This window comes from Mesoplodon bidens (assembly GCF_964165515.1).
Source record: "Mesoplodon bidens genome assembly, chromosome: 4".
In the NCBI taxonomy this organism is placed as follows: Eukaryota; Metazoa; Chordata; class Mammalia; order Artiodactyla; family Ziphiidae; genus Mesoplodon; species Mesoplodon bidens.
The window spans coordinates 159,977,113-160,001,225 of record NC_138160.1 but is presented as its reverse complement, the minus strand read 5'-3'; the positions used below and the strand labels follow the sequence as shown (position 1 = coordinate 160,001,225).

The window sequence follows — 24,113 nt, the reverse complement described above, 5'->3', positions numbered from 1 at the left end:
TAAAGGAATTAAATTTAAAAGAAAAAAGGCAACCCACAAAGTGAGAGCTTGATTATATATCCAGAACATTACAAAACAAACAAACCATCACTTCAAATCAATAAGGAAAACCAAACACATACACCCCCCACCCCCTAAAAAAAGGTGAAACACTTATATGAGCACTTCACAAAAGAAAATATCCAAATTAAGTTAAAAAATGAAAATTCAACCAAAGTGCTGTCATCTGGAGACAACCATTTGCATTTTGGAACACAGGTTGAAAACTATAGATATATAAAAGAAAACTGTTTGAAGCATGCTCTCCAGTAGAGGTGCTTTTCACATGTGTCATAGATATCCTTCCATGTCACTGTAGACCTTTATTTTCATTTTTAATGCCAACAGTTTACATCATCCCATAATTTATTTACTCAATACAGGTAAGTAATGAACATTTAAACTTTTTACTGTCACATGCAACACTGCAATTAACCTTCATGCCTACTTTGAATAACTGACCCTTTCGATCAAATTCCTAGGATTGCTGAATCCATGAGAATATGTATAAATGGATGTCTGAACAGAATTTAATTTCCTTTGTTTAATCATTTCTTTTCATCAGAATAGACTTCATATTACAAGTTTTTAAATCTAATGGTCAATTCTCATTGCTCACATTTCTGGACCTATCAACAAGATTAAGCATTCCCTCCTTCGTGATATACTTCAATCACCTGGCTTCCAGGACTCTGCATTCACCTAGTTCATTCACCTACCACAAGAAACGTTAAAGATTTTCAGACAGAAGAAAAATGAAACCAGAAGAAAACTTGATTCTAATGAAGGGATGCAGAGGTAAATGAAGAGAAAAATGGTAAAAATGACAGTATTTATAAAATAATTTTTTTCCTTTTTAAATTTCTTTAAAATATGATTGACTACCTGAGAAGTTCAAAATGCTGCTGAATGATATTTAACAAACCACAAATAAATGGAAAGGCATCTTTTAGCCATGAATTTCAAGACTTAATATTGTTAAGATGTCAATACTACCCAAAGCAATCTACAGATTCAGTGCAATCCCTATCAAAATTCCAACAGAGTGCTTTGCAGATATAGGAAAGCCCATTGTAAAATTCATACAGAATCTCAAGGGACCCCGAATAGCCAAAGTAATCTTGAAAAACAACATTGGCGGCCTCACATTTTCTGATTTCAAAACTTATTACAAAGCTATAGTACTCGAAACAGCATGGTACTGGCATAAAGACAGACATACAGACCAATTACAGTAGAGAGCCCAGAAATAAATCCTCACATACAAGGTCAAATGATTTTTGACAAAGGTACCAAGATCATTCTATGGGGAAAGAACAGTCTTCTCAACAAACACTATTGGAAAAACTGGATATACACATGCCAAAGAATAAAGTTGGGCCCTTACCTGGTAACATATATAAAAATTAACTCAAAATGGGTCAAAGATCCAAATGTAAGAGCTAAAACTACAAACCTCTTAGAAGAAAAGATAAAGGAAAAGCTTCATGACATTGGATTTGGCAATGATTTCTTGCACATGATACCAAAAGCACAGGCAACAAACGTAAACATATATAAATCAGACTATATCAAAATTTAAAACTGCTGTGCACCAAAGAGTACTATCAACAGAGTGAAAAGGCAACCTACGAAATGGGAAAAAATATTTGCAAGTCATATATCTGATAAGGGATTAAGATCCAGAATATATAAAGAACTCCTACAACTAAACAGCAAAAACAAACAAACAAACTGATTCAAAATGGGCAAAAGACCTGAACAGACACTTCTCCAAGAAGATATATTAATGGCCAAAAAGCTTATGAAAAGATACTCAACATCACCAATGATTAAGGAAATGCCAATCAAAACCACTATGAGATATCACCTCACACCTATCAGAATGACTACTATCAAAAAATCAGAAAATAACAAGTGTTGACAAGGATGTGGAGAAACTGGAAGCCTTGTACATTGCTGATAGGAATGTAAAATGGTATAGCTGCTATGGAAAACTGAATGGTGGTTCCTCAAAAAATTAAAAATAGAATTACCACATGATCCGGCAAGACCACTTCTGGGTCTATATCCAAAAGAATTAAAAGAAGGGTCTCAAAGAAATATTTATATACTTATATTCATATAGCAGCATTCTTCACAATAGCCAAAAGGTGGAAACAACCCAAATGTCCATTGAAGAATGAAATGCTAAACAAAATATGGTATAAATATGCAATAGAATATTATTCAGCCTTAAGAAGAAAGGAAATTCTTATACATGCTATAACATGGATGAATCTTAAGGACATTATGCTAAGTGAAATAAGTCAGTTATAAAAAGACAAATACTGTACGATTCCACTTATGTGCAGTATCTAGAGCAGTCAGATTCATAGAAACAGAAAGTAGAATGGCTGTTCCTGCTTTGCCAGGGGAAATGAGAAGTGGTTATTTAATGAATAGGAAAAAGTTCTCAAGATTGGTTACAATGCATAACATTGTATAACATTACTGAACTATATACTTAAAAACAGTTTAAAATGGTAAAATGTATGCTGTGTGTATTTTACCACAATTTTTTAAAAACCTTTTTAATTGTTGACTGAAAATGACTTTACCAATATTTTCTTTCAGTTTTATTGAGATATAACTGACATATAGCAATGGGTAAGTTTAAGTGTATAGCATAATGATTTGACTTATATACTTCATGAAATGATTACCACAATAAGTTTAGTGAAAATCCATCACCTCATACAAAATAAAGGAAAAAAGAAAAAATATTTTTTCCTTGTGACGAGAACTCTTAGGATTTACTCTCTTAACAACTTTCATATATAACATACAGCAGTGTTAATTATATTAATCATGTTATAATTACATTCCTAGTGCTTATTTATCTTATAACTGGCAGTTTGTACCTTTTGACCACTGGCAGTTTGTACCTTTGGACCACATTCTCCCTCTCCATACCCCTGCCTCTGGTAACCACCAATCTGATCATGTTTTCTGTAAGTTTGCTTGTTTTTAAGTATAACTGACCTACAACACTAAAAATAAATAAATAAACGGCTTCTGAAGTTATGCATTTATACACATACATATGACTCAGTAGTTAAAGCAAAAATAGTAACAACATATCATGGAGTTTATAGCCTTTGTAGAAATAAAATGTAAGACAACAATAGCACCAAGGAGGGGAGGAAGGAAGCGGAAGTATTGAATATATAGATGTAAGTTCTTTCTTCCACATATGTGAAGCAGTATCTTATCATTTCAAGACAGGCTGTGACAAGTTAAAGGCATGAATTGTAAACCCCACAACAACCATGAGAAAAACAATTAAGCAAAAGAGGTTTAACTAATAAGCCAATGGTAAAGAAGAAAATGGAGTCACTCAAAAACTAAATTAATCCAAAAGAAGGCAGAAAAAAAGTGTAAAAAGGGAATAAAGAGCAGGTGGGACAAATAGAAAACAAATAACAAGGGGGTAGATTTAACACCAAACATCTTAATAACTAGTTAAATGTAAGTGGTCAAAATACCCCAATTAAAAGACAGAGATTGTGGTATTGGAGATAATTATATGCTATCTACAAGAAACCCACTTTAAACACAAAGGAACACTGGCTAAACCTAAAAAGACAGAAAAAGATAAATAACATCCAATGACTAATCAAAGGACATCTAAAGTGGTTATGTTATTATTGGACAAAATAGACTTTAGAACAAGGAAGGTAACCAGGGACGAAGGGACATATTTTCATAATGTTAAAGGGATTAATTTATTAAAACAATATAATAATCCTAAATGTATATGCCCTTGGCTAACAGTTTAAAAATACATGTAGGGGAGAAAACAATAACATACTCAAAGGAGAAAAAGACACATCCAAATTTTTATTTGGACACTTCAACACTCCTCTCTTAGTTATGCATACAACAAGTGGACAGAAAAGAGTAAAGATATGGAGGATGTGAATAACACCATCAGCTAACTTAACCTGACATTTATAGAACACTCTACCCAACAAGAGAACACATTCTTTCCAAGTACAGACCAAACATTCAACAAGATAAATGCTATTCTAGGCCATAAAACAGGTTTCAATAAATTTAAAAGGACTGAAATCATGCAAAATATGTACTGAGATGACAAAGAATTAATCCAAAATTAATCTAACAGAAAATCCCTAAATGTTTGGAAATTAAACAATGCATTACTAAACAACACATGGATCAAAAAAGAAATCACAAGGATAATTAGAAAATACTGTGAACTAAATGAAAATGAAAACTCAACATATTAAACATTGTGGGATATAACTGAAGTGGTGCTTAGAGAGACTGACAGCATTAAATGCATGTATTAGAAAAGAAAAAAATGGTCTTCAAAGCAATAATCTAAGCTTCCATCATAAAAAAACTAGAAAATTAGTAAATTAAACCCAAAATAAGCAGCAGGAAGGAAATAATAAAGATGAGGTCCAAAATTAGTACACTAGAAAATAGAAAAATAAGGAAAAAACTTAGTGACACCAAAAGTCAGGTCTTTGAAACAATCAACAAAATTGACAAATCTCTAGCTAGACTGATAAGGAGAAACTTATATAAGATTCATTTCCAATCTCAGAAATAAAAGTGGGAACATGAATGCAGATACTATAAACATTAAAGGAAAACAAGGGAATATTACAAATTTGTACTAATATATTCCACAACTCAGATGAGAGGGACAAAGTCCTTAAAAGATACACAAATACTCACACAAGAAGAAATGGAAAACCTCAATAGCCCTATAGCTATTAAAGAAACTGGTTTCAGTGGTGAATTTTATTTAGTATTTAAGGAAGAAATAGTACCAATTCTATATAAATTCTTCCAAAAAGCAGATGAAAAGGGAACATCCCCAAATATATTCTGAGGTCAGATTACCTTGATAACAAACATCTACCAATGACCAGTCCCTTCTATCAGGAAACTTGCACAAGCCTCTTAGACAGCCTCACCCACCAGAGGGCAGACAGGAGAAGCAAGAAGAACTACAATCCTGCAGCCTGTGGAGGAAGAACCACATTCACAAAAAGACCAGATGAAAAGGCAGAGGGATATGTACCAGATGAAGGAACAAGATAAAACCCTAGAAGAAAAACTAAATGAAGTGGAGATAGGCAACCTTCCAGAAAAAGAATTCAGAATAATGATAGTGAAGATGATCCAGGACCTCAGAAAAAGAATGGAGGCAAATTGAGAAGATGCAAGAAATGTTTAACAAAGATCTAGAAGAATTAAAGAACACACAAACAAAGATGAACAATACAATAACTGATATGAGAAATACACTAGAAGGAATCAATAGCAGAATAACTGAGGCAGAAGAACGGATAGGTGACCTGGAAGACAGAATGGTGGAATTCACTGCTGTGGAACAGAATAAAGAAAAAAGAATGAAAAGAAGTGAAGACAGCCTAAGAGACCTCTGGGACAACATTAAACGCAACAACATTTGCATTATAGGTGACCCAGAAGGAGAAGAGACAGAGAAAGGACCTGAGAAAACATTTGAAGAGATTATAGTTGAAAACTTCCCTAACATGGGAAAGGAAATAGCCACCCAAGTCCAGGAAGTGCAGAGTCCCATACAGAATAAACCCAAGGAGAAACACGCTGAGACACACAGTAATCAAACTGGCAAAAATTAAAGACAAAGAAAAATTATTGAAAGCAGCAAGGGATAAATGACAAAAAACATACAAGGGAACTCCCGTAAGGTTAACAGCTGATTTCTCAGCAGAAACTCTACAAGCCAGAGGGGAGTGGCATGATATATTTAAAGTGATGAAAGGGAAGAAACTACAACCAAGATTACTCCACCTGGCAAGGATCTCATTCAGATTCGATGGAGAAATCAAAAGCTTTACAGACAAGCAAAAGCTAAGAGAATTCAGCACCACCCAACCAGCTCTACAACAAATGCTAAAGGAACTTCTCTAAGTGGGAAACACAAGAGAAGAAAAGGACCTACAAAAACAAACCCAAAACAATTAAGAAAATGGGAATAGGAACATACATATCAATAATTACCTTAAATGTAAATGGATTAAATGCTCCAACCAAAAGACACAGGCTTGCTGAATGGATACAAAAACAAGACCCATATATATGCTGTCTACAAGAGACCCACTTCAGACCTAGGGACACATACAGACTGAAAGTGAGGGGATGGAAAAAGATATTCCATGCAAATGGAAATCAAAAGAAAGCTGGAGTAGCAATACTCATATCAGATAAAATAGACTTTAAAATAAAGAATGTTACAAGAGACAAAGAAGGACACTACATAATGATCAAGGGATCAGTCCAAGAAGAAGATATAACAATTATAAATATATATGCACCCAACATAGGAGCACCTCAATACATAAGGCAACTACTAACAGCTGTAAAAGAGGAAATCGAGAGTAACACAATAATAGTGGGGGACTTTAACACCTCACTTACATCAATGGACAGATCATCCAAAATGAAAATAAATAAGGAAACACAAGCTTTAAATGACACAATAGACCAGATAGATTTCATTGATATTTATAGGACATTCGATCCAAAAACAGCAGATTACACTTTCTTCTCAAGTGCTCATGGAACATTCTCCAGGATAGATCACATCTTGGGTCACAAATCAAGCCTCAGTAAATTTAAGAAAACTGAAATCATATCAAGCATCTTTTCTGACCACAGCGTTATGAGATTAGAAATGAATTACAGAGAAAAAAACGTAAAAAACACAAACACATGGAGGCTAAACAATACGTTACTAAATAACCAAGAGATCACTGAAGAAATCAAAGAGGAAATCAAAAAATACCTAGAGGGCCTCCCTGGTGGCGCAGTGGTTGAGAGTCCGCCTGCCGATGCAGGGGATACGGGTTCGTGCCCCGGTCTGGGAGGATCCCATATGCCGCGGAGCGGCTGGGCCCGTGAGCCATGGCCGCTGGGCCTGCGCATCCGGAGCCTGTGCTCCGCAACGGGAGAGGCCACAACAGTGAGAGGCCCGCATACCGCAAAAAAAAAAATAAATAAAAAAAAAAAAATACCTAGAGACAAATGACAATGAAAACACGATGATCCAAAACCTATGGGATGCGGCAAAAGCAGTTCTAAGAGGGAATTTTATAGCTATACAAGCCTACCTCAAGAAACAAGAAAAATCTCAAATAAACAATCTAACCTTACACCTAAAGGAACGAGAGAAAGAAGAACAAACAAAACACAAAGTTAGCAGAAGGAAATAAATCATAAAGATCAGAGCAGAAATAAATGAAATAGAAACAAAGAAAACAATGGCAAAGATCAATAAAACTAAAAGCTGGTTCTTTGAGAAGATAAACAAAATTGATAAACATTAGCCAGATTCAACAAGAAAAAGAGGGAGAGGACTTAAATCAATAAAATTAGAAATGAAAAAGGAGAAGTTACAACAGACACCGCAGAAATACAAAGCATCCTAAGAGACTACTACAAGCAACTCTATGCCAATAAAATGGACAACCTGGAAGAAATGGACAAATTCTTAGAAAGGTATAACCTTCCAAGACTGAACCAGGAAGAAATAGAAAGTATGAACAGACCAATCATAAATAATGAAATTGAAACTGTGATTAAAAATCTTCCAACAAACAAAAGTCCAGGACCAGATGGCTTCACAGGTGAATTCTATCAAACATTTAGAGAAGAGCTAACACCCATCCTTCTCAAACTCTTCCAAAAAAATGCAGAGGAAGGAACACTCCCAAACTCATTCTATGAGGCCACCATCACCCTGCTACCAAAACCAAAGATACTACAAAAAAAAGATTACAGACCAATATCACTGATGAATATTGATGCAAAAATCCTTCACAAAATACTAGCAAACAGAATCCAACAACACATTAAAGGGATCATACAGCATGATGAAGTGAGATTTATCCCAGGAATGCAAGGATTCTTCAATATACACAAATCAATCAATGTGATACACTATATTAACAAATCGAAGAAGAAAAACCATATGATCATCTCAATAGGTGGAGAAAAAGCTTTTGACAAAATTCAACACCCATTTATGATAAAAACTCTCCAGAAAGTGGGCATAGCGGGAACCTACCTCAACACAATAAAGGCCAAATACAACAAACCCACAGCAAACATCATTCTCAATGGTGAAAAACTGAAACCATTTCCTCTAAGATCAGGAACAAAACAAGGATGTCCACTCTCACCACTATTATTCAACATAGTTTTGAAAGTCCTAGCCACGGCAATCAGAGAAGAAAAGGAAATAAATGGACTACAAATTGGAAAAGAAGAAGTAAAACTGTCACTGTTTGCGGATGACATGATACTATACACAGAGAATCCTGAAGATGCCACCACTAGAGCTCATCAGTGAATTTGGTAAAGTTGCAGAATACAAAATTATGCACAGAAATCTCTTGCATTCCTATACACTAATGATGAAAAATCTGAAAGAGAAATTAAGGAAACACTCCCACTTACCACTGCAACAAAAAGAATAAAATAGCTAGGAATAAATCTACCTAGGAAGACAAAAGACCTGTATGCAGAAAACTATAAGACACTGATGAAAGAAATTAAAGATGATACAAACAGATGGAGAGATATACCAAGTTCTTGGATTGGAAGAATCAATATTGTGGAAATGACTGTACTACCCAAAGCAATCTACAGATTCAATGCAATCTCTATCAAATTACCAATGGCATTTTTTACAGAACTAGAATAAAAAATCTTAAAATTTGTATGGAGATACAAAAGACCCCGAATAGCCAAAGTGGTCTTGAGGGAAAAAAACGGAGCTGGAGGACTCAGACTCCCTGGCTTCAGACTATACTACGAAGCTACAGTAATCAAGACAATATGGTACTGTCACAAAAACAGAAACATAGATCAATGGAACAGGATAGAAAGCCCAGAGATAAATCCACACACCTATGGTCAACTAATCTATGACAAAGGAGGCAAGGATATACAATGGAGAAAAGACAGTCTCTTCAATAAGTGGTGCTGGGAAAACTGGACAGCTATATGTTAAAGGATGGAATTAGAACACTCCCTAACACCATGCACAAAAATAAACTCAAAATGGATTAGAGACCTAAATGTAAGACAAGATACTATAAAACTCTTAGAGGAAAACATAGGAAGAACACTCTTCGACATAAATCACAGCAAGATCTTTTTTGATCCACCTCCTAGAGTAATGGAAATAAAAACAAAAATTAACAAATGGGACCTAAGGAAATTTCAAAGCTTTTGCACAGCTAAGGAAACCATAAACAAGACGAAAAGACAACCCTCAGAATGGGAGAAAATATTTGCAAATGAATCAATGGACAAAGGATTAATCTCCAAAATATATAAACAGCTCATGCAGCTCAATATGAAAAAAACAAACAACCCAATCCAAAAATGGGCAGAAGACCTAAATAGACATTTCTCCAAAGAAGATATACAGATGGCCAAGAAGCACATGAAAAGCTGCTCAACACCACTAATTATTAGAGAAATGCAAATCAAAACTACAGTGAGGTATCACCTCACACCAGTTAGAATGGGCATCATCAGAAAATCTACAAACAACAAATGCTGGAGAGGGTGTGGAGAAAAGGGAACCCTCTTGCATTGTTGGTGGGAATGTAAATTGATACAGTCACTATGGAGAACAGTATGGAGGTTCCTTAAAAAAACTAAACATAGAATTACCATATGACCCACCAATCCCACTACTGGGCATATACCCAGGGAAAACCATAATTCAAAAAGACACATGCACCCCAATGTTCATTGCAGCACTATTTACAATAGCCACGTCATGGAAGCAACCTAAATGCCCATCGACAGTCGAATGGATAAAGAAGGTGTGGTACATATATACAATGGAATATTACTCAGCCATAAAATGGAACGAAATGGGGTCATTTGTAGAGAGGTGGATGGATCTAGAGACTGTCATACAGAGTGGAGTAAGTCAGAAAGAGAAAAACAAATATCGTATATTAATGCATATATGTGGAATCTAGAAAAATGGTAGAGATGAACCGATTTGCAGCAGAAACTGAGACACAGATGTAGAGAACAAACGTATGGACACCAAGGGGGGAAAGCGGTGGGGGGTGGGGGTGGTGTGATGAATTGGGAGATTGGGATTGACATGTATACACTGATGTGTATAAAATGGATGACTAATAAGAACCTGTATAAGAAAATAAATAAAATTCAAAAAAAAAATCTATCAATATCACACACACACAAAAGAAAGACCAGTACATGATTGTTGTAGATATTATACTACATTCATCTGAACTAGAAATTTAAATTGGTGAATTTTATTATATATAAACTACACATCAAAAAAGTTAACTTTTTAAAAAATTTAAGTGTTACACAAAAACAAAAACTTTCCCACAAAGCAAACTCAAGCCCTAAATGGCTTTATTGATAAATACTATCAAACATTTAAGGAAGAAATAACAGTAGTAATCTTTCCCAAACTCTTTTTAGATATAGAGAGATTAATTCTTTTTTTTTTTTTTTTGTGGTAAGCAGGCCTCTCACTGTTGTGGCCTCTCCCATTGTGGAGCACAGGCTCCGGACGCACAGGCTCAGCGGCCATGGCTCATGGGCCCAGCCGCTCTGCGGCATGTGGGATCTTCCCGGACCGGGGCACGAACCCCTGTCCCCTGCATCGGCAGGCGGACTCTCAACCACTGCGCCACCAGGGAAGCCCGAGATTAATTCATTTTATTAGGCTAATCATAATGTTAAAACCTGAGAAAAGACATTATCAAAAAAGGAAGTATTGACCAATTACCTTCAGGTAAAAAGATTAAAATACCCTCAACCGAATATTAGCAAATCAAATATAAAATTATATAAAAATGATAATACATCATGATCAGTTGGGGCTTTCCCAGAATTAAAGATTAGCTGAACATTCAAGAAAATCAATGTAATACACCATATTAAGAGAATAAGAAAAGTTATATGATGATTTCAGTAGATGCATTTAGGGCATATAACAAAATTCAAAATGCACTCATGATTAAAAACTCTCATGTAACTTCCTCAATGTGATAAAGGACATATATTTTTAAAACCTATAGCTAACATCATACTTAATGGTCAAAAATGAAACACTTTCCACTGTACTCAAAAACAAAAGTAGAATATCCATTGTCACACTTCTGTTCAATACAAATTTCACTAGTTATAGCCAGTGCAATAAGTCAAGAAAAAGAAATAAAAAGCATAAATATCAGAAAGCATCCAGATGGCATGACTCTCTAGACATAAAATCCAAAGAGTGTACAAAACAAAACAAGTAGAACTAATATGCAATGCTGGCAAAGTCACAGGATTAAAAAAATAAAAAGAACAAACGAAGCTACATAAAACTCAAGCCCTCAGCATAAGTAGAAGGAATAGAAAATAAGTAGAAAAAGAAATACTTAGATCCTAGGATGCCCATATGTTCCTACCATAAGCCTTCATGAAGAGCAAGGGTAGTCCAGGACAACTGTGCAAAAGAAAAAAAAGAGGAAAACATGCAGCAGACTGAAGACTGAAATAAAATCCCATTAAGTGTGAAAATACTGAGAAAGAGTTTTGATAGGTCAGAGTTGATTACAAATTTGGGACTCAAAAGAGGATTCGAGATGCAAAGAAATAGTCTTCCAGGCACCACTCTTTAAGGAAAAAGAGTGTAAAAGGAAAGGCAAATGGAGGGAGCACTTCAACTTGATAAAGAACATCTACAAAAAACCCATAGTTGACATCATACCTAATGGTAAAAAACTTGAAGTTTTCATGCTAAGGAACAATGCAAGGATGTCCCCTCTCATCACTGTTTTTCAGCATTGTAGTGGGAGTCCTAGCTAATGCAATATGACACAACAAGGAAATAAAAAGAATACATATTGGGAAGGAAGAAAACTATCTTTGTTCACAGATGCCATCATCATCTATGTAGAAAAAACAAACAAAAAAATGACCCCCAAACTCCTGGAACTAGTAATCAATTGTAGCAAGGTTGCAGGATGCAAGGTTAATATAAAGTCAATCACATTTCATATATACCAGCAATGAACAAGTGGAATTTAAAATTAAGAATACATTACCATTTACATTAGGACCCCACCAAAATGAAGTATTTAGGTATAAAGTTAACAAAATATGTGTAAGATCTATACGAGGAAAACTATAAAACTCTAACGAAAGATATTAAAGAACGAAATAAAGGAGATATTCCATGTTCATAGATGGTAAGACTCATTATTGTCAAGATGTCAGTTCTTCCCACCTTGATCTAAATATTCAATGCAATCCCAATCAAAATTCCAGCAAGTTATTTTATGACTCTCAAACAAGCTAATTCTCAAGTTTATATGAAGAGATAAAAGATCTAGAATAGAGAACACAATGTTAAAGGAACAGAAGAAAGTCAAAGAACTGACACTTCCTAACTTCAGGAATTACTATAAAGTAACACTAATCAAGATAGTGTGTGGTACTGCTGAAAGAACAGACAAACAGATCAAGAAAACAGAAGAGAGAGCCCAGAAACAGACCCATATAATCAGCTGATCTTTGACAGAGAAGCAAAGGCAATACAATGGAGCAAAGATAATCTTGTCAACAAATGGTACTGGAATAACATAGGAGAAAATTTAGGTGACCTTGGGTATAGTGATGACTTTTTAGATACAACACCAAAGGCACAGTCCATGAAAGAAATAATTGATAAGCTGGACTTCATTAAAATTAAAAACTTCTGCTCTGTGAAAGACAGTATCAAAAGAGAATGAAAAAAAAAGAGAGAGAGAGAAGCCACAGACTTGAAGAAAATATTTTCAAAAGACAAATCATCTAAAGGACTGTTAGCCAAAATAATACAAAAAAAAAACCCTTAAAACTTAATAAGATGAACAATGCAAATTTTAAAATGGGCAAGACATGAACAGACACCTCACCAAAGAATATATACAAATGGCAGTAAGCATATGAAAAGATGTTCACATCATAGGTCATCATATATCAAATTAAAACAATGAGATACCACTACACACCTATCAGAATGGCCAAAATACAAAACATGGACAACACCAAATGCTGGTGAGGATATGGAGCCACAGGAATTCTCATTCACTACTAACGGGAATGCAAAATGGTACAGCTACTTTGGAAATTCAGCAGTTTCTTACAAAACTAAACATACTCTTATCTGATCCAGCAATCACGCTTTTCGGTATTTACCCAAATAAATTGAAAACTTATGTCCACACAAAAACCTGCTCAGTGATGTTTATAGCGGCTTTATTGATAATAGCCAAAATTTGGAAGCAACCAGGATGTCCTTCTGTAGGTGAATGGATAAACTGTGATATAGCCAGACAATGAAATATTATTTGGCACTAAACAGAAAGGAGCTTTCAAGCCATAAAAAGACATGAAGGAAACTCAGATAAGCATTACTAAGTGAAAAAAGCCAATGTGAAATGGCTACACACTATATGATTCCCGTTATATGACATTCTGGAAAAGGTAAAACTATGGAGACAGTAAAAATAATAGTGGTTGCCAGGGGTCAGGAGGAGAGAGGGAAGAATAGGCAGGGCACAGAGGATTTTTAGGGCAGTGCAACTATTCTGTATGACACTATAATGGCAGATTCACGTTATACATGTGTCAAAACCGATGATGATGTAGGTCCATGGATTGTAACAAATATACCACTCGGGTGCAGGATGTCAATAGTGGGGGAGGTTGCGCCTGTGTAAGGACAAGAGATATATGGGTACGCAACAGCCTGAGGTAGGGAAGATGCGTTAGTCAGGGGCAAGGTTCTAGAAAAGTGGCGGCAGCGGCTCAAGCGGCAGTGGCAGCAGCGCCGGGTCACGAGTGGAGGTGCTCCCAGCGGTGCTGTTTCCCGAGCGGCGGCAGTTCTCACTACAGCGCCAGGACGAGTCCGGTTCATGCTCGCCCGCAGAGATCTCTCTCATCTCGCTCGGCTGCGGCCAATCGGGCTGAAGCAACTGAGTCCGCGATGGAGAGAGAAAAGGAGCAATTCCGTGAACTCTTTATTGTGGCTTGAGCTTTGAAACTACAGAAGAAAGTCTGAGGAACTACTACGAGCCATGGGGAAAACTTACAGACTGTGTGGCAATGAGCGATCCTGCAAGCAAAAGATCAAGAGGATTTGGTTTTGTAACTTTTTCATCCATGGCTGAGGTTGATGCCACCATGGCTGCAAGACCTCATTCAACTGATGGGAGAGTAGTTGAGCCAAAACGTGCTGTTGCAAGAGAGGACTCTGGAAAGCCAGGGGCTCATGTCACTGTGAAGAAGCTATCTGTAGGTGGAATTAAAGAAGATACTGAGGAACATCGACTTAGAGATTACTTTGAGGAATATGGAAAAATTGAGACCACTGAGATAATTACTGATAGGCAGTCTGGAAAGAAAAGAGGCCTTGGGTTTGTTACTTTTGATGACCGTGATCCTGTGGATAAGACTGTGTTGCAGAAATACCATACTATCAATGGTCATAATGCAGAAGTAAGAAAGGCTTTGTCTAGACAAGAAATGCAGGAAGTCCAAAGTTCTAGAAGTGGAAGAGTAGGCCACTTTGGTTTTGGAGATTCTCGTGGTGGTGGTGGTGGAAATTTTGGACCAGGACCAGGAAGTAACTTCAGAGGAGGATCTGATGGATATGGAAGCGGTCATGGATTTGGGGATGGCTATAATGGGTATTGAGGAGGGCCTGGAGGTGGCAATTTTGGAGGTAGCCCTGATTATGGGGGAGGAAGAGGAGGATATGGTGGTGGAGGACCTGGATATGGCAACCAGGGTGGGGGCTATGGAGGTGGTTATGACAACTACAGAGGAGGAAATTATGGAAGTGGAAATTATAACCAGCAACCTTCTAACTAAGAAGAGTTGAGACTCTGGTGGTAGCAGGAACATGGGGGACCATATGGTGGAGGAAACTATGGTCCAGGAGGCAGTGGAGGAAGTGGGGGTTATGGAGGGAGAAGCCAATATTGAGCTTCTTCCTATTTACCATGGGCTTCACTGTATAAATCAGAGAGGATGAGAGCCCAGAGGTAACAGAGCAGCTTCAGGTTACCGAAGTAACAATGTTAAGGAAACTCTTATCTCAGTCATGCATAAATATGCAGTGATATGGCAGAAGACACCAGAGCAGATGCAGAGAACCATTTTGTGAATGGACTGGATTATTTAATAACATTACCTTACTGTAGAGGAAGGACTGTTAAAAAAAAAAAAAAGCCTTTGAGACAGTTTCTTAGCTTTTTAATTGTTGTTTCTTTCTAGTGGTCTTTGTAAGAGTGTAGAAGCATTCCTTCTTTGATAATGTTAAATCTGTAAGTTTCAGGTGACATGTGAAACCTTTTTAAAGATTTTTCTCAATGTTTTGAAAAGCTACTAGCCAGGATCATGGTGTAATAAGACATAACATTTACACTTTAAAAAAATTTAAGTCCGTGTGTAAAAGCTGTTGTACATTTATGATTTAATAAAATAATTCTAAAGGAAAAAAAAAGAGAGAGATATGGGAACTGGGAACTGTCTATACTTTCCACTCAGTTTCAGGATAAAACTGCTCTAAAAAATTAAGTTTATTAATTAAAAAAAAAAAGGAAAGGAAAAGCCAGTTGTCTTTTGGAAACCACACAATTAAGGGAAGAAGAAATGGCAGGGGAGAGATTTTAAGATCCTGCAAGATTAAAGAATTTTTTGAAACATTCAAAGGATGCAAAGCCCTTCCTCCTCAATCTCCTGCTCCCCACCCCAAAACAAGACATCCAGTAAAGAAACTATGTTTTTTTTTGGGGGGGGGGACTTCCCTGGCAGTCCAGTGGTTAAGACTCCGTGCTTCCACTGAAGGGGACGCGAGTTCGATCCCTCGTCTGGGAAATAAGATCCCACGTGCTGTGTGGTGCAGTCAAAAAACAAAAAAGGAAGAAAGAAACTATGTTTTTTTTTTTTTTTGCGGTACGTGGACCTCTCACCGTTGTTGCCTCTCCTGCTGCGGAGCGCAGGTCAGCGGCCATGGCCCACAGGCCCAGCCGCTCCGCGGCACGTGGGATCCTCTCGGACCCGGGCACGAACCCGTGTCCCCTGCATCGGCAGGCGGACCCCCAACCACTGCGCCACCAGGGAAGCCCTGAAACTATGTTTTGTTACACTGACAGAAGATGTTCTTAAACTAGGACTCATAAAATTAACCTCAAACTGCCAGTCCTGCCCCCCAAAATGTAGTGACATGAGCAAATCTTCATCTACACACACAAGAAAATTCAGCTAATGAAATCCCCACACATAAAAGAAGAAAAGACAGGGAGGGGTGGAAGAAAATGAAAACTTCAAATCAGTCTTTCCTAACTGGGGTTCTACAAGATAATTAAGCCCTACTAAGAGTGATTTTGGTAATTGTTCACTTAATTTTCCTAAGGATAGTACATAGATACTATCATTCTAGTTATACATAAGAAAAGTAAATTTATTATATACTACGTATGCCTTAGTGCATTATGGCATACTGCGCTTATAGAATGTGCCTGAAAAGAGTACTCCAAACTGAACTCAATATGCTTAAACAAATATTTGATGTTATTTTTTAAATGCCTTGAATCAGAAAGTCAAAACTCAAGAAGGAAAACATACCAAAAGCAGAAAGAAATGAAACAAGATTTAACTCAGTAAAGGAATAAAAACAAGATTATAATAGAAATGAAAGTAAATTACAATGCTCCCAAAATGATAAATTCAAATGAAAAATATAATAATAGGCATTAAAGAAAAGCAGGAAAATAATCTAAGAGAATGAAAGTGAGATAAAGAAAGAAACAAAACAGGACAGAGAGGTAGCTGAAATGGAAGAAAAAGAGGAAACCTTTCAGGGACAGACCCCTCCCCAATATCCCCTGCTTTAGCCTCTGTCTCAAGTACCTAGATACTAGTATCATTTCCTGAGCTGTCTTACAGATGTTAAAACGCCCACCAAATGGAAAACGTTACCTACTTGCTGACCATGAGCACACAGCCCCCACAGGCCTACTAGAGGCTAAGAACTGATAATGTTCACCCCTATGACACGGCCCTGTTACCTCACCATCAACCAAAGAACTATGCATGAGCTGACCACATACCCTGGGACTCCTCTCCCTCACCTTGCCTTTAAAAGGGTTTTCCTGAAACCCACTGGGGAGTTCAGGTGTTTTGACTACTAGCTGTCCTGGACTCCTTGCTTCGTGCCCTGCAATAAACGCTGCACTTTCTTTCACCATAACCTGGTGTCAACAGACTGGCTTTACTGCGTGCAGGTGGGTGGACCCAAGTTTGTTTCAGTAACACTATAATTCAAGAAAACTTCCCAGAAATAAAAGGAAATCTGAACTGCATGTTAACAGGGTCTCCAGATACTAGGGAAAATTGGCCCACAGGATTAAACTCCTAGAGATACCCTAGTAAAATTATTAGACTTTAAGATAAAGAAAAGATTTCTCAGTCTCCAGTCCAAAAATTTTTTTAATTAAAAGAAAACTTACAAGAGAAAGAGCATGAATTAGACTGGCATCAAATATCTTAAAAACAATGTACCAAGCAACATATCAGTGGAACAGCATTTTCCAAAAACTGTAGAAAAGAAAGTGTAAGGTAAAGATTTTCTAACCAAAGACAACAGGAAAATAGTTTCAAACAGGTAACAGGTCAGGGAATTCTGTATCCTTGAGCAACCAAGAGATGACTCAGAACACTTTAGCAAAAAGATTAATGGTAAACATTTTAAAATAATTACAGTATGGATATAAGAATAAAACAAAGATGGAGATGATGAGAGTTGAAGAATATGTGATACATTCTGAAAAGTAGAAATAATGCAGCTTAAAAGAAGAAGGGATCAGAAGAGGAAAGAACAAGTCCTGACTGTTGTATAGTGAACAGGTGGCAGTTAAAGAATTCCATTAAAAGGATAAACTTGTTAATAAAATATTAAATAAAATCCCAAGAATTACAAGCATTTTAAAAGTTGTAAGTAAAGGGTAGTCAATAGAAGAAAAATATACACCTAAGTTTAAATAGAAATTTCAAAAATAAAAGAGCAAAGAAAACAACGCACCATGAAAAGAAACTAAAAGATATGCAAAGAGACATGGATTAAAAACACACTAACACACACTACTCCCAATAGAAAGCAGATCAAGAGGACCAAAAAATAAAGTTCAGAAGAATAAACATAGTCAAGAAGGTACAGCAAATATTAGCGATATCAAACTTTACACCCTGTAAATAGAGACTAATCTGTTTTTCAGGCACACATGAAAAATTTATGAAGACTCATCATATATTTGATTACAAAGAAATTAGTTCTACAAAAGAAAAAAAATCAGATAATAATGGCCTCTGATCAAAAGATATAAAACTAGAAATAACTCCCCCCAGAAGAACTGTTTTCTTTCAAAATCAATGCTATGAAGCAATTTATGAAGCTTCTGGCCTACACATGCTTTGAAGATTTGGTAGAATTCCCCTGTGAAACCATGTTGGTCTGATGCATTTTTGTGGCTTGGTTCTTTGATAAGTTTCTCTATTCTTTTCTTCAAAATTAGTTCTTGGATAAGACAACTCAACATTATAAAGAGAACAGTTCACCCTAATTTATAATTTTAAAACACCCCAGTATCACATAAAAAGCTTCTTGTGGAGCCAGACAAGTTGGTACTCAAATTCATGTGGAAAAACTTATAAGAATACTCAGAAAACAACATGCAAAAAGAAAAGCTACAAGGTGCGATTAGCCCCACCAGACATTTAAACATACTATAAGTCTCTCTAGTTAAAAACAAGGTTCTTTTGTGGCATATGCATAGATAATTACTCTGATGTAGGGGTCAGCAAGCTTCTGTAAAGGATGAGAGGTGAATATTTCAAGCTTTGCAAGCCTCACAGTTTCTTTCACAACTACTTGACTCTTCTGTTGTAGCACAAAGGCAGCCATAGATGATAAGTAAATAAACGAGTGGGGCTGTGATCCAATATAACATTACTTACAAAAATAGGGCTGGGTTTGGCCAGAGGGCCATAGTTTGCCACATCCTGGCCTAATGGAATAGAATGTTCAGAAATAGACCCAGGTACATATGGAAATTTAGTACATGATAAAAGTGGCTTCTCAAATCACTAGGGAACTTCAATATTGTGTTGGTTTCTGCTGTACCGCAGTGATTCAGTTATACATATGTAATACATTCTTTTTTATATTCTTTTCCATTATGGTTTAATCATAGGATATTGAATAGAGTTCCCTGTGCTATACAGTAGGACCTTGTTGTTTATGCATTCTATATTAGTTTGCATTTGCTAAACTGCAAAACTTTTTAATAAGTGCTGGGACAACTGGTCAGCCATTTGGAAAAAGATAAAATTAGAACACTGGAAAAAATATTTACAACGTATGTCACAGGTAAAAGGACTTATATACCTAAATTTTTCTTTTAAATTGAGGGGGATAAAAATTACCAAAATCCCAAAAGGAAAATGAGGAAAGGACATGGACAGACTTTTTAAAAGATATAAAAACAACCCTTAAATAAGAAAAGATGTTTAGACTTACTCATAATTAAAGAGATGCAAATTAAAGCTATACATTTCTCACCTAACACTGGCAAATATTCACAAGTATGACAAGACATTCTGTCAGTAAAAGAGTAAGGAAACAGGCACTCTCATATACTTCTGGTGGGAAGGCAAATGTGTACAACCCTTCTGGAGGAGAATTTGGCAATATCTAACAAAACTACATAAGTAGCTTGACGTTTGGATCCGGCATTACCTTTGATCCTGTATCAACCTTTTTTTTTGTTTGCTTGTTTTTGGTTTTGGGGGGGTTTCTTTTAATTTTATTTATTTATTTTTTATACAGCAGGTTCTTACTAGTTATCTTTTTTATACATATTAGTGTATATATGTCAATCCCAATTTCCCAATTCATCCCTTTTGATCCAATAACACGTTTCTAGGAATTTTCCCTGAAGATACACTATAATTAAATACTATGAAAACACATATGCACAAGATAAACATAGGCACTGGAGCCCTGTTTGTAATTTAAAAAAAAAAAACAAAAACAAAACAACCTGCATGCTCATAGGTAAGATCCTAGCCGAATATACTATGGTGTATCAACACACAGTATGCAGCCTTATGCAAGAATAAGAAAGGCCTCTATGGGCTAATACAGAGTAATTTTCAGGGTACATTTTCAGGTGAAAAAAGCAAAGTGCAAAATAGTATCTACCTATATACTAACCTTTGTATAAGAAATAAACAGAAATAAGAAAATATACATGTGGGTACCTGTTCCTTAGGAAATAAAGAAACCCAGGAAGGATAAACCAGAAACTAAAAAAATTGGTTACCCAATGGAAACAGGATGGAAAGAACAGAGGAATGGGAACAGGAGAGAAAGGATGACCTTTCTGTATTGTTTTTACTCTTAGAACCGCAATACATGCTTTATATACTCAAAAAAATAAAATCAACAACGATTGGGAGAGAGAGATGGAATATCAACAGAAACAAACGAACCTAAATACATTTCAATTGAATAACATAATCATACTTAATGGTGAGGAAAAAATTAACCCAAGTGACTCTGGAACTCAGCAGTTAGAATATAAAGCCAAAACCAAAAGTTAATTGTAAAGAAATATTCAGTATGGTTATTTTTCAGTGATATAGGTAAGCAATTCTAAAACTACTGAATATGCATTCTAGAACTGAGCAAGTGAGTAAATATACTGTGGAAAACAGGAGTCATTGTTTCTCACTGTTAGAGAAGGGAGTTACAAATATGAAAAGGGCTATCTTAGAAAACTACAATGAAATCTCTAAGACTGGACTAGAACTATCACCGTGAACTCATGGTTTTTTAATACACAGAAAAGAAGGGAGCTTTTTTCACAGAGACAAAATTATACATATATTACCTAACACTGTTGGCTGAGAGAGCCTATAGAAGCAGTGACATACCAATAGCACTAAGCACACTTACCAACCAGATCTAAATACCATTCTTCACAAAAAGAAACCAAGGTTCCTTACAGAATTGACTAATTCCAGGGCTGACTATGGGAAAATACAAGATGAGCCTGGAAAATTTTTTTTTGCCCCAGAAAGCAAGAAGTGCTTAAAGAATTATGAGGACAGATCAAAAGGATACAGGACCCAGCTTGAAAGGGCATGCAATGGCCAAGCTTTGAACAATCTGACCATCAAAATACATAATCATAATAACAGATTATAACCCACTGAAAAAAATAAGAAACCACAAGTCTATAAGTGAATAAACTTAAATTCTAATGAAAAGAGGACATTTATAGAGTTTCAAAGTACCTCTCCACAAAATACTTAATTACAGAGAGAAAAAGGGTAACTTTAGAGTGAAGAAAGCTCCTGGATACCACCTTTCTCAAATAATCAAGATGACCACCATTAGTAACAAGAGAAATCAAAATCGTGTACTACCTAATAAGATGCAAAGATAAAGAACACAGCATCACTTCTGTGATATTCCTTTCAAAGATGTATAAACTAAATTTAATCATAAGGAAACAGACAAACCTACATTGACAGACATACTACAAAATAACTGACCTGTAATCTTCAAAAGTGCCAAGGTCACAGAAGTCCACGAAAGCCGGAGAAACTGTTCCAGATTGAAAGAAACTAAAGAAGTATGACAACTAAAGGCGGCTTATCATTCTGAACTGGATACCTGTGCTACAAAGGACATTATTGGACCTTTGATGAAGCTCAAGAGACTGAGGACTGGATGGCAGTAATGTATCCAATGTTAATTTACTGGTTTGATTCTCATATTATGATTACGTAGAACATCTTCCTTTGTAAGAAATATACACTAAAACACTAGAACATGACGGAGCATTCAGTCAGCTTTACTTTCACATAGTTTGAGAAACAAAAAGTTCTTAGTACTGTACTTACAATTGAGCTCAAGACTGTCTCAAAATCAATAAAAATAAATCTTTCAGTGGCTGGTTTGCAATAACTAATACCCAACACTTCAAACTGTGGGATCATAACCCCAGGAAAAAAACTGTGCTGACATGTTTTGTGCCTTTGTCACCATCACTGTCGGATGATTTGAGTAAACATCTCAAACCAGTACTGACTGAGGACACTACAGGCTCAGTGTCTTCCCCAAGCCATTCACTACTAGTTGACAGTTAGGGATTCATCCAACCATCTCTTTCCTGTGAACTCTACCAGATCCCTCTGGGCGATGTTTCTTCTGGCAAAGTTTTTACTTTGAAATTAATTAGGTGATGGTTTCTTCTGGTTACCATTACTCTAATCCTTAATTTTTCATTTCCTGTTGTCTTATAGATGAAGGATTTAACATTTGCTTTTTACTCCGAATTTAAAAAGATGGAAGCATGCTATAATATAAGAGATTTTACAAGGACTTCAGTAAGCGACTCCTGGTTTTCTAAAGGGAGAATGCGGTAGAAAGAACCTTCCTTTACTGGGGTAAACAGTTTTCATATGCCGTCTATCTACAAAGATTGGCAGCTGGTTCTTTGTACTACCGGGTCATAGCACAGTGCATGGCACACAGCAGGCAATCAGTAAAAATGTACAAAATGTGTTATGGGTGATTCTATACTTTCTGTATTTTCTGAATAACCTCATCTAAACTGAATAATCTCGATTTTGAATTCTAGTCAGAGCACCCAGGCAATTCAGTAAGAAGGCACATGTTGGAAAATGTCTCTCAAGTCCTTAATTCTTGGCCAAGCATATCCAGTATTATTAGATCTTATTTTAGTAGGCCATGCCTTAGCTGACTCAACTTATACTCAAATTGCTCAGAGAGGAGAGCTGCCATTTGTGAAGAGGCCTGTGAATTTAGAGTATTCTACTGAATCACACAAATCAGCCTTGTTAAATTTTTTTAGAATAATAATGTTCAATCCCAGTGAGGGTACAATGATATGCAAACCCTCTGGAAAACAATTTGACAGGATACATACAGTACATCTCCTAGGAATATATCCTAAGTAATTGAAAATGACAGCAAAGAATTATGCAAAAAGATGGAGATACGTTTTTAATAATTAAAAGTGAAGAGTTTAAGCACCCAGAAAAATGTTAAATTATGGGCTGTTCATGAAGTATGGTAATTTCAAATTATGAGAAATTTTTAATGATAGGAAAACATTAACCCAATAATTCTGAATAAGTGTACAAAGCATGTAAAGTAAAATAAAGCATATAAAGTTATATATATAATCATATATATGTAATTCTCAACTACGTAAAGCATATGCAAAGATTAAAAACTCAAAGACAATATGCCAAAATACTAAGAATGGCACTCCCTAAATTGAGGATTATTCTCATTTTTCTTTCCACTTTTATCCCAACATTCTACAATATGCATGTACTGTTTTTATAATCAGAAAAGATTTTTTAAGCAAAACAACCACAATACAATAAGCTATCCTTCAAAGAAAAATCAATCTTTGCTCAAGGAACTCCCTTCAACTCACTTGAATACCTGGATTCAAAGAACTCAGAGAATTAAGTCGAAAGTAGTTCTGGCTATGACAGCAAATACCACTACCCCATATAATCCCAACGAAGCTTAGAGACAGGCATTCCTTCACACTCCAGTTTATTCTGTCTGTCCAGGAACTATTTTAGAAACAGGTGAATTTGTCATTCAGTGAACAGTAAGACATGACTGACCCTTTTCTCATGGAACTTGGGATTCTGATGGGGGAAAAACACAACAGACAGGAGGAAAAAAAACAAACATGGAATGTAATTTCAGGCAGTGCTAAGTGTTCTGAAGAAAAAATAAAGTAGGGCAAAGGAACAGAGTGAAAAGCAGGAAGCTATTTTAGATTGGGTGGCCAGAGAAGGCCTCTAAAGAAGAGATATTTGATCATGTATGCTACTGGTGTAACAACATAAAT

General features: G+C 36.0%; 1 protein-coding gene and 1 pseudogene across 9 annotated transcripts in view; one reads left to right on the top strand and one right to left on the bottom strand.

The window, feature by feature from the left end:
* FBXW11 (F-box and WD repeat domain containing 11) overlaps positions 1-24,113 on the bottom strand; it is a 132,982-nt gene that overhangs the window by 59,068 nt on the left and 49,801 nt on the right. The gene's annotated exons all lie outside the window — the stretch shown is intronic.
* On the top strand, positions 13,608-15,905 carry LOC308616637 (heterogeneous nuclear ribonucleoproteins A2/B1-like; annotated as a pseudogene). Its single transcript has one exon. The product of its transcript is annotated as a heterogeneous nuclear ribonucleoproteins A2/B1-like (transcript).